The following is a 14,947-nucleotide window of genomic DNA, read 5'->3' as shown; positions in this document are numbered from 1 at the left end:
GACAGACAGACAGACAGACAGACAGACAGACAGACAGACAGACAGACAGACAGACATACTGGCAGACATACTGACAGACAGACAGACAGAGAGGGGCAGCAGAGAAAAAGAGAAACAGAAACAGGGATGGGGCAGAGAGGGACAGAGAAAGACAGAAAGAGACTGAGATAGGTAGAGACAGATACAGACAGGTAGACAGAGGCATAGACAGCCACAGACAGACAGAGATAGCCATGTAAACAGAGATAGGCAGAGAACGGCAGAGGCAGACAAAGACAGACAGAGGCAGACATTGATAAACAGATATAGATAGAGAGAGAGAAGGGATAGCCTCGAAAGAAAGAGTAAAACAGGAGAAAGAGAGGAGACGAGGTGTGGAAAGTGGAGAAGGAGAGAGCTGTAAAAAGGTAATAACGATAAGAATAAAAAAGAAATGGAAAGCTGGTAATACTAATTCTGGCAATAATGACACTATAAAGAACGAAAAGGAAAAAAGGGAATGAAAAAGAAAAAAGGAAGGAGGAGCAGGAGGAAGAGGTAAAGGAGGAGGAGAAGGAAGAGGAGGAGGAGGACGAGGACGAGGAGGAGGAGACGAGAAGGAAAAGTAGGAGGAGAAGGAGAAGGAGGAGGAGTCGAGGAAGAAAAGTAGGAGGATGAAGGAGAAGAGACAGAATAAGAAGAAGAAGAAAAAAAATGGAACAAAAAAGAAGAAGAAAATAATGAATCAAAGAGGGAAGGGGATGAAGTAGAAAAGAAAAAAGAGGAAACCAAAGAGGAAGATAAAAATAGAAAAAGAGAAACAAGAGTAGAAACAATAAGAGATACTGCAAGAGAAACAAGAAGAGAAAGACAAAAAGGAACACGACAAAGAAAAAGAGAAACAATAAGAAAAAACCGAAGAAGAAAGAGAGGAATGACCACGGAAGGTATATAACTATCAATTTCAATGTAGCGTTTAATTTTTATTCAGTATATTCTGGTTTCAACCAAAATATTTCATTCAAGTAAAAGAAAACCCTGATAACCAAAAACTTTTCTTCAACATGGATTAAAACTTATTAAAAATACTGTTTTGAGACAAACACACACACACACACACACACACACACACACACACACACACACACACACACACACACACACACACACACACACACACACACACACACACACACACACACACACACACACACACACACAAACACACACAAACACACACACACATACACACACACACACACAGACACACACACACACACACACACACACACACACACACACACACACACACACACACACACACATGTATATATATATATGTATATATATATATATATATATATATATATACATATATATATATATATGTATATATGTATAATATATATATATATATATATATATATATATATATTTATATATGTATATATATGTATATATATATAATATGATATGACGTAAGCGGAATAGGAAACACAGGAGTCTTAGTCTTGAGTTTATTCCTGACTAGTTTCGCAGGTATGCTTTTTCAAAGGAATAGGTTTACAAACGGGCTGTGGGCATTATATACAAGGGGTGGACCTCACCACCTCCCCGAGTTACCATAGTTGGTGACGAGTGTGAACATTACATTGTGGCTAACGTAACAATGATGAAATTTACAATTAAATATGATAACACTAATAACAAAGAAATTAATAATAGTAAATGTAACAATAGTAATGATAACAATGATGATAATTTTTTTTAAATAATAATAACAATAATAACAAAAATGATAATAACAATAAAATAGAAGTAATAATAATAATAATGATAATAATAACAATAAAATAAAAGTAATAATAATAATAATGATAATAATAATAAAAAATCTGATAATACTAATAACAAAGAAATAAAAAAGAAATTATTAATAGTAATTATAACAATAATAGTGATAACAATGATAATAAAAAACGAAAAATTAAATATTTAAATAATAATAGTAACAATAATAATAACAATAATAATTGCAAAGATAATGAAAGTAATAATAATAATGATGGTGATAATAATAAAAATAATAAAAATATAAAAATGATAATAATAATAATCATAATAATAATAATTACAATGAAAATAATAGTGTTGAAAATAAATAGTAACGAATAGTATTAAAAGAATAGATCATGATAAAAAAGGGTTGGTAGCATGGAGGAACGTCAGAGAAAAGGAAGAAAGCTGGAGGGGGTAGGCCGAAGTGGGAAAAAGGTATCTACTTAGGGTCTGGGAAGCCATTCTTGGAGGGCAAGTGTCGCGGTAGATTTTGTCCATTTCAAGTCACCAGTTCTCTTGTTTGTGTTTTTGTGGTTGGCAATGTAAAGTGATTCAATTATTTTCCGTTGTTTCTTGTGTAGTCCTTTAGCTAGAATGGTGGAACCCTCCCAGTTAGGTAAGTGTCCCTCTGTGTCAATGTGGTTAACTAGAGCGTTGGTTTCTCGGTGGTGTCTAATGTCCGCTTTGTGTTCCCTGAGTCTGTTGTTAAGTCCTCTGTATGTCTCTCCGTAGTATGCACAGTCACATCCTTTGCAGGGAATTTTGTAAACGATGCTATTGTCACGGTTCGTCTTGGTTCTGTTGGTGGTCAAGTGTCCTATTTTCTTCCCTGTGTCATTTACTATGATGAGTCCTGTCTGTCTCAACGTTTTGGAAAGCATGTGAGAGAGGCCAGAGTTAGGAACCACAAGGTATCGTAAATTTGTCCTCTCTTCACTTCCTTTCCTCTGTCTGATTTTAATTGCTTTCCGTAGTGACGTCCCTAACATGCCCTCTGGGTACCTTAGGTTCCTGAATGTAGCGGTTACGTATTCAATTTCTTCTTGTAAATACTCTTCGCTGCATATTCTAAGAGCCCTAAGGTAAAACCCAATGATAACCCCTGATTTGGTTTTCTCGTCATGTGCGCTAAAATAGTGGATGAAGTCGTCTTTGTTTGTCGGTTTACGGTATACCTTGAACCTAGCGCTGCTGTCCGATCTGATGACGACAGCGTCTAGGAAAGGTAGGGAACCGTTGGTCTCTTCCTCTACTGTGAATTTAATTCGTTTGTCCACGTTGTTCAGTTGTTCCAGTAGGTTTCTTGTGTCGTTTGTTTTGTGTGAAATGAAGAGGATGTCGTCAACATAACGGTACCACTTGGAGTTAACTGGGACGATATGCAGAAAGTGGTCCCTTTCCAAAGTCTCCATGTAGAGCGATGCTGCCACCGCACTCAATGGAGACCCCATTGGAAGGCCTTCATGTTGCCTGTATTCCTGTTTGTTAAAAACAAAAGAACCAAATTTTATGCACTTATCTACCAACTCCAAGTAGTCACGCTTATTGATGGGTAAGTTGTCGGTGTCAATGTGTTGTACTGTCTCTTTAACAGCCCGAAGGGCATCATCTATTGTTACGTTTGTGTACAGGGAAGTTATGTCAAGGCTTACCAGGCGTTGGTCTGGGAAGTCAAATGTGTTCAGTTTGTCTATTAGGTCGGAGGAGTTTCTAAGGTGTGTTCCGCTAATGCTACCTAAGGATGATGAAAGAGGTTTGGCCAATAGCTTGGCTAGTCTATGCGGTGCGCTACCTATGCCAGAAGTTATAGGTCGGAGGGGAATGTCCTGTTTGTGGATTTTCGGAAGTCCTTTCATGGATGGGATTGTTGGGTCTTCCTCCAGGAGGTAGAGGAGTCTTTTTCCCTTTTCGGTTCTTTTGAGGATTTTTCTGATGTCGGTGTTGAACTTCTTGGCTTCTTCGCTGGCTGTACCGTCCCTTTGTTTACAATATGTGGATTGGTCAGAGAGTAAACGTTCCATTTTGTTGGTGTAGTCCCTCTTGTTCATGATGACAACGCCACCTCCTTTGTCGGCGGTCGTGATGATGATGTCGTCATTGTCAAGGAGTTCTTGAAGGGCACGAACGTATCTCCTGGGGATGGTCTTGCTGTTGTCCCTGGCTGCAATGGGACAACAGCATTGTCAAGGAGTTCTTGAAGGGCACGAACGTATCTCCTGGGGATGGTCTTGCTGTTGTCCCCAGAAGATACGTTCGTGCCCTTCAAGAACTCCACTATCAACGCATACATACGACGCGCCATATCACACTGCTCTACATGGAAAGATACACACACTGAACTGGAAAGACTTACCCAAGTCCTTATTAACAATGGGTATAGTAACACGTTAATTAACGAAGCAACAAAACGAGCCATCAACAACTGGTATTCTAACAAACCTACCACACAAAAACAAGAAAACATCAATATATATTACAGAAATTACATGTCATCAGAATATAAGACAGATGAAAAAGTCATTAAGGACATAATTACAAAACACGTCAAGCCCACTGACCCAGAAGACAAAATATCACTGACCATATACTACAAGACCCGAAAGACGTCACAACTTTTACTGAGAAACCGCCCTCCCAAATCGACATCGTCTTTACAAGATAATCACGTCATTTACCAACATAACTGTACCGTTGAGAACTGTGGGTCTCAAACATACATTGGAATGACGAGGACTAAACTTACAAGACGTTTGACCTGCCACCTACAACATGGATCTATAAAGAATCACTATAACACCAAACATAATACTTCCCTCACCCGTCAAAACTTAGAAGAAGGAACAGTAATAATAGACAGAGAAAGAGACTCCCGCAGATTAGCATTTATTGAAGCAATTTATATAGCAGAATTAAAACCAACCATGAACATACACAGTATAGACCTCCAGATTCTCCCATCCCACAAGCGGACCTGACCTGACCTCTCCTAGTGATTCCTGATGACTACGTAGCAGCCAATCAGGATGATCGCTTCACACGACACCATCCAAACAATCAGAAATAAAATAGTATATAAACATCACACACACACACACCCAAACAATTAGCCTGAAGATGGTCTCCAGAGAAGACCGAAACGTTGCAACCTCATACGGACAGCTACTCAGCAAACTATCAGTCCAACACCGTAAATTAGCAAGAGAAATTGAAGTTCTTAACAAAAAGATAAACAATGCAGAAACAGCAATATTATTTAATCTCGTCTGTCAACAAGAATATATATATATGTATGTATATATATATATATATATATATAAATTTTCGTGTGTGTATGTATGCATGTACATAGACAATTATTTTTAGACTCACTGAATAATCTATAAAATATTAGAAAAGATTAACTGAAATAGAATTAAATGGAAATAAAATCCCTTGTAAGAAGAGCTCATTATCGAATATTTCTATAATATGGACAAATTCTACATCGGTATAGGAAAAAACAGGTAATTTCCTGTTCGTCCGAGTGGGTTTCGTGAAACGGCAAGGAAAAAGTGACACAATCTTCCTCACATTAGGAAATCATTACCATGCATTTCTTTTGAACGAAAGGAAACCTGGTCTCCACACTGAATCCACAGATTCACATTCCTTCAATATGGTAACGTGAAATGACCTGTATCGTAGGGAGCGCCAGGTAATTTTATCGTTCATTTCAGTGGATACCGTATCGAGCTCATGAGCAGGTGGTCGTGAGTTCGATTCCCGGGAATCGTTGTGTGCCTCTTCCGGTGTTTCCCGACAACCCTGGCCAGTAGGAGAGGTGGACCAAACATGGCCTGAAAAGCTTCGCGGCTCGCAACAATTGATAGAGCTTGCTCAACCACGGTTTTCTCACTACCCAGTTCGTGGGAATGAGTTTTTTTTTTTTTTTTTGGGGGGGGGGGGGCTGGAAGTGGAACCTCTATCTAGATGGGATTTTGGTCTGTTGGATTGTTCTTCAGGCAGGGGGCCTACCTTTCATTTAACTAGAGCTATTAGGTGAAAAATAGGAACTAAGAATCAAGACACCCTTTTGAATAAATGAAGACTTACTAGAATCTATTTTTTTTTTTTTTTTTTTAAGCCTGGAAGTGGAACTTTTAACTAGATGGGGTTTTGGTCTGTTGGATTGTTCGTCAGGTAGGGGGTCTACTTTTCATTTAACTAGAGCTATTGGGTAAAAAATAGGAACTAAGAAGATTAAGAATCAAGACACCCTTTTGAAGAAGTGAAGACTTACTACTCGTAGAATCTGGGACAGATATTCGAGACTTCCACCGATCTCTATCTTCAGAAAATATAGATGGATGGGGTGAAGAGGGCGTCTTTTAAGTAAGGAAGGGAGAAGGCAGTAGATAGAGATGAGTGGAGAGTGGCTGTGTATAGATGATACTATTATACAAAGAAGTTAAGGGCGGGGGGTGGAGGGTAGGGGATTCTTATGTGTGAATGATATCTTCACGCAGCCCGAAGGAATTTCCCCCCGTCTTCTCTTGCTCTGCATGAGGGGATGGAGGGGTTGGGGCTCACCGATTAAGTGAAGCGGCCTTGGTGTGGATGTACTGTCTTGCTACATTGGTTTTGACCCAGGGCAGTGGGTGCGATAAAGGGATGACCCTTCATCCACGAAAAGCTAAGATGAGAGGGATGAGGGGGTGATGGAGGGGAGGAGAATGGGTGTGAGCGAATGCCTTTGACTTGGTTACCTTCCATATAAAGTTGAAAAAGCTCTTGGTATATAGATAGATATATTATTTTAGATCGAGTGTATTTTCATTATCTATTAAGCTATCACATCCAACTTCACTTTCTAGATATCAAATACACTGTTAGTAATATCTATAATCAAGTTCGAATCTTCTTTGATTTTACAAAGACAGACTATGCACATCACCTGTATCTACCATAAATAAATTTGTCCTACCAACTAGAATTGTCCATGCTTTGAAATAGGGGTTATATATGTTTAAGACGGAATACTTATGTCTTAGGTAAGAAGTTGTAATATTATTAATTTTTTTCTTGTCAAATTTTCTTATCACGAATCGACAGCATTTCCTCTTCTGCTCCTTTTCCTCTCTCCATGATTACCTCTCTCCCTCCCTCTCCTCTACCACTCCACGCTCCCTCAGCCCCTCTCCACCTCTCATCACCTCCATTATTGTTCCGTGGAATGTTTGAAAGGGAATTGTCGCGATTAACCACATTGTATACACACATACATGTATATATATATATATATATATATGTATATATATATATATATATATTTGTATATCTATATATATGATATATATATACATACATATATATATATATACATACATATATATATATATATATATATATATATATATATATATATATATATATATGTATATATTAAATGCGACGGAAATAACAGTGTTGATAATCTCTTTCTTAGGACTTTAAATTTTTCTAAAGAGGGGTTTCTTATCCTTACATTAGGAATACAGGAATTCTCCGAATGTGTAGGGTACGGAGATGAATAAAGTCGATTTTCTGATTTACTAGCAGGACTGTCAAGTTATTTTCCAAACAACATACAACATACAACATCTAGAAAAAGATAAATTATTCTAAACCACACCAGAACTCCATGCTGTCTTAGTGTCAGACGCCGGAAAATTGCGAAGATCCACCAGAAGTAGCCTTATCCAACGTAAGCATTATGTTGCAGCTCGAGAGCTAAAAGAGAACAAAGAAATCATCATCAGAAGGGTGGATAAGACTTCTGACTTTGTCCTTACCTCAACTGAAGAATATCTATCCAAATTAAATGCAATTCTAAAAGACCCTTCAAAATTCGCCGAATCACCCGCAACCCCATCGAATCATTTAATTGAAAAGTCAACCAAGTTCTATATATCGTCAACGCAGTTACAGCCGCAAGTTAACTGGTCACTTTGACCTAGGAAATGCATATGAGAATGTCAAGACACACAAATCAGGTAACTCCCTACGACCCATCATAAGTCGGATCCCCACCTTACAGTACTACACCCCTTCTGAATATAGTTCTTTGTCTTCTAAGGACCTCTTAGATATCCTGAAGGGAACCCCAGCCCCCGAGGAGAACAAAATTGCTTCGTTGGACGCCGAATCCCTCTATACAAATAAGGATGTTGACAGAACAATTGAATTTATCATCCAGAATCTACCAAAATAATAATACTACCACCTTAGACATCCATGAACACATCCTACGCTTTCTTCTCCGGTTGTTCATAAAAAAGTATATTTTAGAATCCCAAGAAGACACATGTATGTACAAACAGACGGCGTGGCAATGGGATCCCCTCTTGGGGTCCTCTTCGCCAATTTCTTCATAGGAACAATAGAAGAAAAGGTCCTGTCTGAGAAGAAACCTAGTATCTACTGTAGATATATAGACGACATCTTCGTTAGGTTCAATAACGCTGATGAACTAGAAGACCTCCGGCAGAGACTTATGGAAGAATCAGGATTTATTTTCACCATCAAAAATAGTATCAAGGGCTCCCTTCCCTTTCTAGACGTACAAGTCTCCCACTCTGACTCTGAATACAAAACTAGTGTCTACGTGAAATCTACCAACAATGGGCGGTGTCTAAATGGACAGAGTGAGTGTCCTGTAAGATACAATAGGTCCACTATTAATGCGTATGTCAAGAGAGCGCTGACCAACTGTTCAGACTGAAAATCTGTTCACCATGAACTTGAAAGGACATCCAAAAATATTGTAAACAATAGTTTGCCTAATTGCACTGTTGAGAGGATGAAGCCGACCGTTGGTACCTTGGACATGACCCCCACAAGGCGCCCCAAACAAGGCACTCATAAAACCGTTTTACATTAGCCACATGACATCATCATATATAATTAAAGAAAGAGTTATAAAGAATATAATCCAACGCAACGTAAAACCAATATCCGAATATAAATATCTTAATTTTGTTATCTTTTACCAGTCCAAGAAGTCTTCCAGCCTTTTATCAAGAAACATCCCCTTCCCTCTTTCTGAGCCCCTCCAGAGGAGAAACGTCATCTGCATGCATACATGTAAACACGAGGGCTGTGGAACTCGTACTTCTTGTGTTGGAATGACGTCTACTCGTCTCTCCAGACACCTCACTTGCCACCTACAAGCAGGATCCATCAAGAATTATTACTTACACGACCATGGAATCACTTGGACGAGAGAACTGCTGGTCAATGACACCATAATTCTGGACCAGGATGACGATGACCATCGCCTTTCCTAATGGAAGCCCTTTATATAAAATATTTATACATACATACATACATACATACATACATATATATATATATATATATATATATATATATATATATATATATATACATATGTAAGTATACACACACAAACACACACACACACACACACACACACACACACACACACACACACACACACACACACACACACACGTGTGTGTGTGTGTGTGTGTGTGTGTGTGTGTGTGCGTGCGTACGTGCGTGTGTGCGTGTGTGCGTGTGTGCGTGTGTTCGTGTGTGTGTGTGTGTGCGTGCGTACGTGCGTGCGTGCGTGCGCGCGTGTGTGTGTGTGTGTGTGTGTGTGTGTGTGTGTGTGTGTGTGTGTGTGTGTGTGTGTGTGTGTGTGTGTGTGTGTGTGTGTGTGTGTGTGTGTGTGTGTGTGTGTGTGTGTGTGTGTGTGTGTGTGTGTGTGTGTGTGTGTGTGTGTGTGTGTGTGTGTGTGTGTGTGTGTAACATATTTTGTATCACATGATGCAATTGTAACAAATCATGATTTAAAACGAATAGTTTGGAGACAATCAGGACAAACCATTGAAGTCCAGATGGACTCCATCATTAAAGCATCTTTGAGAATATGGATTGGTTGCGATGGACTGTAGATATCTGGCACTGTCGTGCAGTTTTGAGAGAATTGATCGACTGTTTTCTTCGATGTTACATTATTAGATTTGGTTTTAGCTGCCGCCAGGTGATCTTATCTAATTTAGGGCACTAGCTCACGTTTATGAATATGGATTTTTATTTTAGCTAAAACCAGACGGTCTGAATCAGATTGGACTAGCTTCTATGCAGATGATTATTAACGTTGCATATATCAATATTTCATATACCGATTCTCCTATTTTTTCTATATCTTTCCCTTCTCGTTTTTTTTTTTTCGTTTTTTTTTTAATGGGTTCTTATATCTTTATCTCGCTTTTTCGCTTTTTTTTTATTGGATCTAACTTTCTTTCACGGACATTTATCTTCGGATTATTTTATTTTTCTTTCTTCATCTCCCTATGCTTCACTTCCCGATTTCTAGCTATCTTGCCTCATTTGCATTTTCTGTTTCCTTTTCCGACCCCTCCACTCCCTTTCTTAACCCTTTTCACATTTTCTCCTTGACTATACTTTCCGTTTTCCCTCACTCTATTACTCTTTTGTCGTTTTCTTTACCCCCGTTTTCTTTGCCTCGCTCTTCCGCATCCCATATATTTCCCTTCATATTTCACCCCATTTTATTCCCACCCATTTTATTCTCACTCATTTCCTCTTCGTATTATCTCTTCATTTGGAAAATAGTGTGTCCCTGATGCTGGGAGGAGATCAAGAGCTGGAGGCATGGAGGCCATCCAGGAATAGAAATGGATAAAGTGAAGAAACAGGATGAAGATAAGGAGGAGCAGGAGGAGTAGGAAGAAGGAGACGAGGAAGTGCAAAAGGAGCTGGAAGAAAGGAGGGAAAGAAGATAGAAGAGGAGGAGAAGGATCTAGAGTGTATGCAAGGAGAACGAGGAAAAGGAAAAGGAGGGGAGGAGAAGGAGGAGGAAGAGAAGGATTAGGTGTGCTGGTCTGGGTGTATATAATGTGGTTAATCGTGACAACTCCCTTTCAATCGTTCCACAGAAAAACAATGAAGATGTTGCTCAGAGGAAGGTGGAGGAAAGCTAAGGGAGAATGGAGTGGTAGTGGAGGAGAGGGAGGGAGAGAGAGAGGAAGGGTCAGGAAGGTGAGAGGTAACCATGGAGAGAGGAAAGGAGGGGAAGAGGAAACGCTGTCGATTCGTGACAAGAAAGATGAAATGATATATATATATAATGTACAGCTGCTCTTGATATTACAATTTCTTACCTAAGACATAAATATTCCCTATCTTAAAAGATGTTTAACCACTTTTTCAAAACATGGACAAATCTATTTGATATAACAAATTTATACATAATGGATATAGGCAACGTGCATAGTCTGTCTTTGTAAAGACAAAGAAGATTTGAACTCGATTATAGATATTACTAACAATGTATTTGATATCTAGAAAGTGGAATTGGATATGTTAACTTAATAGATAATGAAAATACACTCTATCTAAAATTAAATATCTACCTACCAAAAGCCTTTTCACCTTATATGGGAGGTAACCAAGTCAAAGGCATTCGTTCCCACCCATTCAAAGGATTACAAAGGATTACAAAGGCAAAGCATGCCGACAGGAGACCTTTTGATCCATATCTAGGTCGGATGCAAAAAAAAAAAAAAAACTATAACAATGTAAATAACAATTAAAATACATAAATAAATGCATTGGTATAGTTGAATAACAAACAAACAGGTAAATAGTAAATGATAATAAATTGACATATAACTAATAATAAATGAAAATCAGACAGACAAATTATAACAAAACAAAAACAAATAATATAACATAAATTATAATCATTACAGCATCTTACTTAGGTATTTATCTAAATGATTCTTAAAGCTTCGAACTGAACTACATTGCACTACCTGTGCAGGAAGTTTATTCCATTCATTAACTACACGGTTGGCAAAGTTGTTTCTACCTACTTCCAAATTGAATCTATTTCCGGACAGTTTGAGACCATTGTTTCTTGTCTGATTCTCATTCAATGTGAAAATTTGGTCACTTTTGATGTTGTCAATTCCCTTTAAAATCTTAAAGACCTGTATCAAGTCACCTCTGAGTCTACGCTTTTTTAGGGAAAACAGATTCATGTGCTTAAGTCGATTTTCGTATGATTTATTTTTGATATTTGGAATCAGTTTTGTGGCTCGCCGTTGTACTTTTTCCAGTCTGTCAATGTCTTTAATGAGATTCGGTGACCATACGGAAACAGCATATTCCAAATGTGGACGAACTAACGATTTATATAGCTTGTTAATGAGTGATGGACTTTTGAAATCAAAAGATCGCGCAATCAATCCCAGAATCTTATTTGCTTTCTCAGAGGCTGAAATACACTGCTTGGATGATTTGAGGTCGTTACTGATAATTACGCCGAGATCTTTTTCACTATCCACTTTTGTTAACGAATTTCCAAATAACTTGTAATCGTACTTGCTGTTATTTTTACCTATGTGCATTACCTTGCATTTACTTGTGTTAAATTTCATTAGCCACTTTTCAGACCATTGCTGTAATTTATCTAAAGCTTCTTGAATATCTAATTGGTTTGAGTGATCATTTGCCACTCCGCACAGTTTTGTATCATCAGCAAATTTGGAAACAGTAGATTTTAGTCCATGGTCTATATCATTTATATATACTATGAATAGAAGTGGCCCAAGAACGGAACCCTGAGGAACTCCACTTGCAACATTTTTCCATCCAGAAGTTTTTCCATTTAAAACAACTCTCTGTTTTCGACCTTTCAACCAATTACTAGTCCAACCTAATAGGCTACCACTTATTCCATGCAAAGCTAATTTAGTAAGTAGTCTTTCGTGTGGGACGGTATCAAAAGCTTTTGCAAAGTCTAGATATATTAAATCTATATTGTTTCTTTTGTCATAATTCGAGACAACTGTGTTGTAGAATTCGAGTAAGTTAGTCACGCAAGAACGTTTCCGTCTGAAACCATGTTGGCTATCATTTATCAAACGGTTACTTTCTAAATGATATTCGATAGCATCTCTGATGATAGTTTCCATTATTTTTCCTACGATCGAAGTCAAACTAATAGGCCTATAGTTATTTGGTTTCTTTTTGTCACCTTTTTTGAATATGGGAGTAACGTTAGCCAGATATGATGGATTTCTTGAAAATAATTTCTAATGGAACAACAATCTCATTTTTCATTTCCTTTAAGATTCTTGGATGCCAACCGTCAGGCCCTGGTGTTTTATTAACTTTGAGTTTGTCTATACACCTTTTAATTGTTTCTTTTGTTATATTTACCGTAGTGAGTAAGTTTACCCCAGACTTTTCACAGGTTTCAGTTTGGAATTCACTTTGAGGTGTTTCGTTTACGAATACCGAGCTAAAATAATTGTTTAAGAGATTACACATTCCTTCATTTGAATATTCAAGTTGACCGTCAGCAGATAATAGTGGACCAATGTGATTCCTAACAACCTTTTTATCTCTAATGTAACTATAGAATTCTTTGGGATTCTCTTTGGATTTCTCAGCGATGTTCATTTCGTATTGTCGTTTTCTTTTTCTTATTGTCTTTTTTAAATCTCTCTGTATTGATACATAACTTTCATAGTCATTAGATGCACCCGAGCACTTATATTTCTTATAAGCCTGTCTCTTTTTAGCAATACTTTTTTCAGTTTCTTTGTCGAGCCACTTTGGGCGAGCCTGATTTGGGGGACGTCTGTCCTTAAAAGGAATGTAAGTTTGAATCATCTTAGTGAGCGTATTTTGAAATATTTCCCACATCTGATCTACAGGCCTTTCGTTTAATTTTTCCTCCCAATCTGTAAGCTGAAGCTCCTGACGTAGTTCTATGAACTGAGCTTTACTGAAATCGGGTATTTTAGAAGCACAAGTATCTATTCTAAAATTGTTTAGGAGTTTGAATCTGACTAAGTTGTGATCGCTATTTGCAACAGATTCACCGACTTCTACATCAGTTGCCATGCTTTCGCGGCTAGTGATCATTCTACTCCCCTCCATCACCCCCTCCTCCTCCTCCCTCTCATCTTAGCTCCTCATCCACTGCCCCGGGTCAAAACCAATGTAGTAAGACAGTACATCCACACCAAGGCCGCTTCATTTAATCGGTGACTCCCCATCCTCCATTCCTTCATACAGAAACTAGAGAAGACGTTATGTTTTAAAAGTACGACCCTGAAGACCAAACATGAATGTCGTCCATCATGAGTCGTTTTCATTAAATGTCGAGACGATGAAGAGATTAAGAGTCACAAGATTATTCGGAAAATATCATCTTACCTAAATTTTCGTGTGATGTTCTAAGAATACAATTATAATTTGTGGGTGCTGATGCTCTATTGGGATTACTTTGATGCATTTTGTCAACAAGTGAGACAAGTCATGAACTTATTGTTTGCATATACATATGTATACTATATAGTCACTTGTTTACAGTTTTTGGGACCTGTTTTTATAATGATATTATTAACACATTTTGTTGTATGAACCATTAAATGATGATCAAACATTTATAGCTGGGTTCAGCTCAATAGTATGTATTATAAGGCATGCTATTACACAGAATTACATTGAAATATAATTATTAATGTAATTCTGCTTAACGTTAGAACAATGGTTTTCGTTCTGGGGTCCACGGACCTCTTAGGAACCCATGGAGATTCAAAAATGAGTTTAAAGAAACAAAAACTAAAACTAGTTAGTGGATATTTTACGATCAATCTCCTGAAAGAGATCATACATAAGTACGGGGTATGTGATATAAAATAGATTGATGATTCCTTTGTTTAGGCGGTATATATTGGTAGGTTTCCCTAGAGATGAAGAGGTTAATGACTTTAAATGGCAGTTGATAGGGTTTGAATTCAAAAGAGAAGAGTGCACGGAAAGCGTGCAGTAATTGCGCCAGTCCAAACGCGCTCTTGGTGATAGGCAGGTCAGTTTCCATGATTGAAATAATTCTGTGTTGGCGTAGAACAAGTACCTCAGAGGAAAACGGAGCTATATTTCTTCACAATCGGAGGTCTATCAAAAACATAAATAGAATACTGTGACGGCAGTCATATTCACAGAAAAAAACACACGGTGCGATAAGATTACGAGAGTTTGATTATATTAAGAAAATTTGCTTTAAGAACATTGGTATTGAACTCCACTGTATTGTGTTCTG

This window comes from Oratosquilla oratoria, chromosome 34 (genome assembly GCF_046742065.1).
Source record: "Oratosquilla oratoria isolate Oo_2021 chromosome 34, ASM4674206v1, whole genome shotgun sequence".
Taxonomy (NCBI): Eukaryota; Metazoa; Arthropoda; class Malacostraca; order Stomatopoda; family Squillidae; genus Oratosquilla; species Oratosquilla oratoria.
This window is presented reverse-complemented; position numbering follows the sequence as displayed.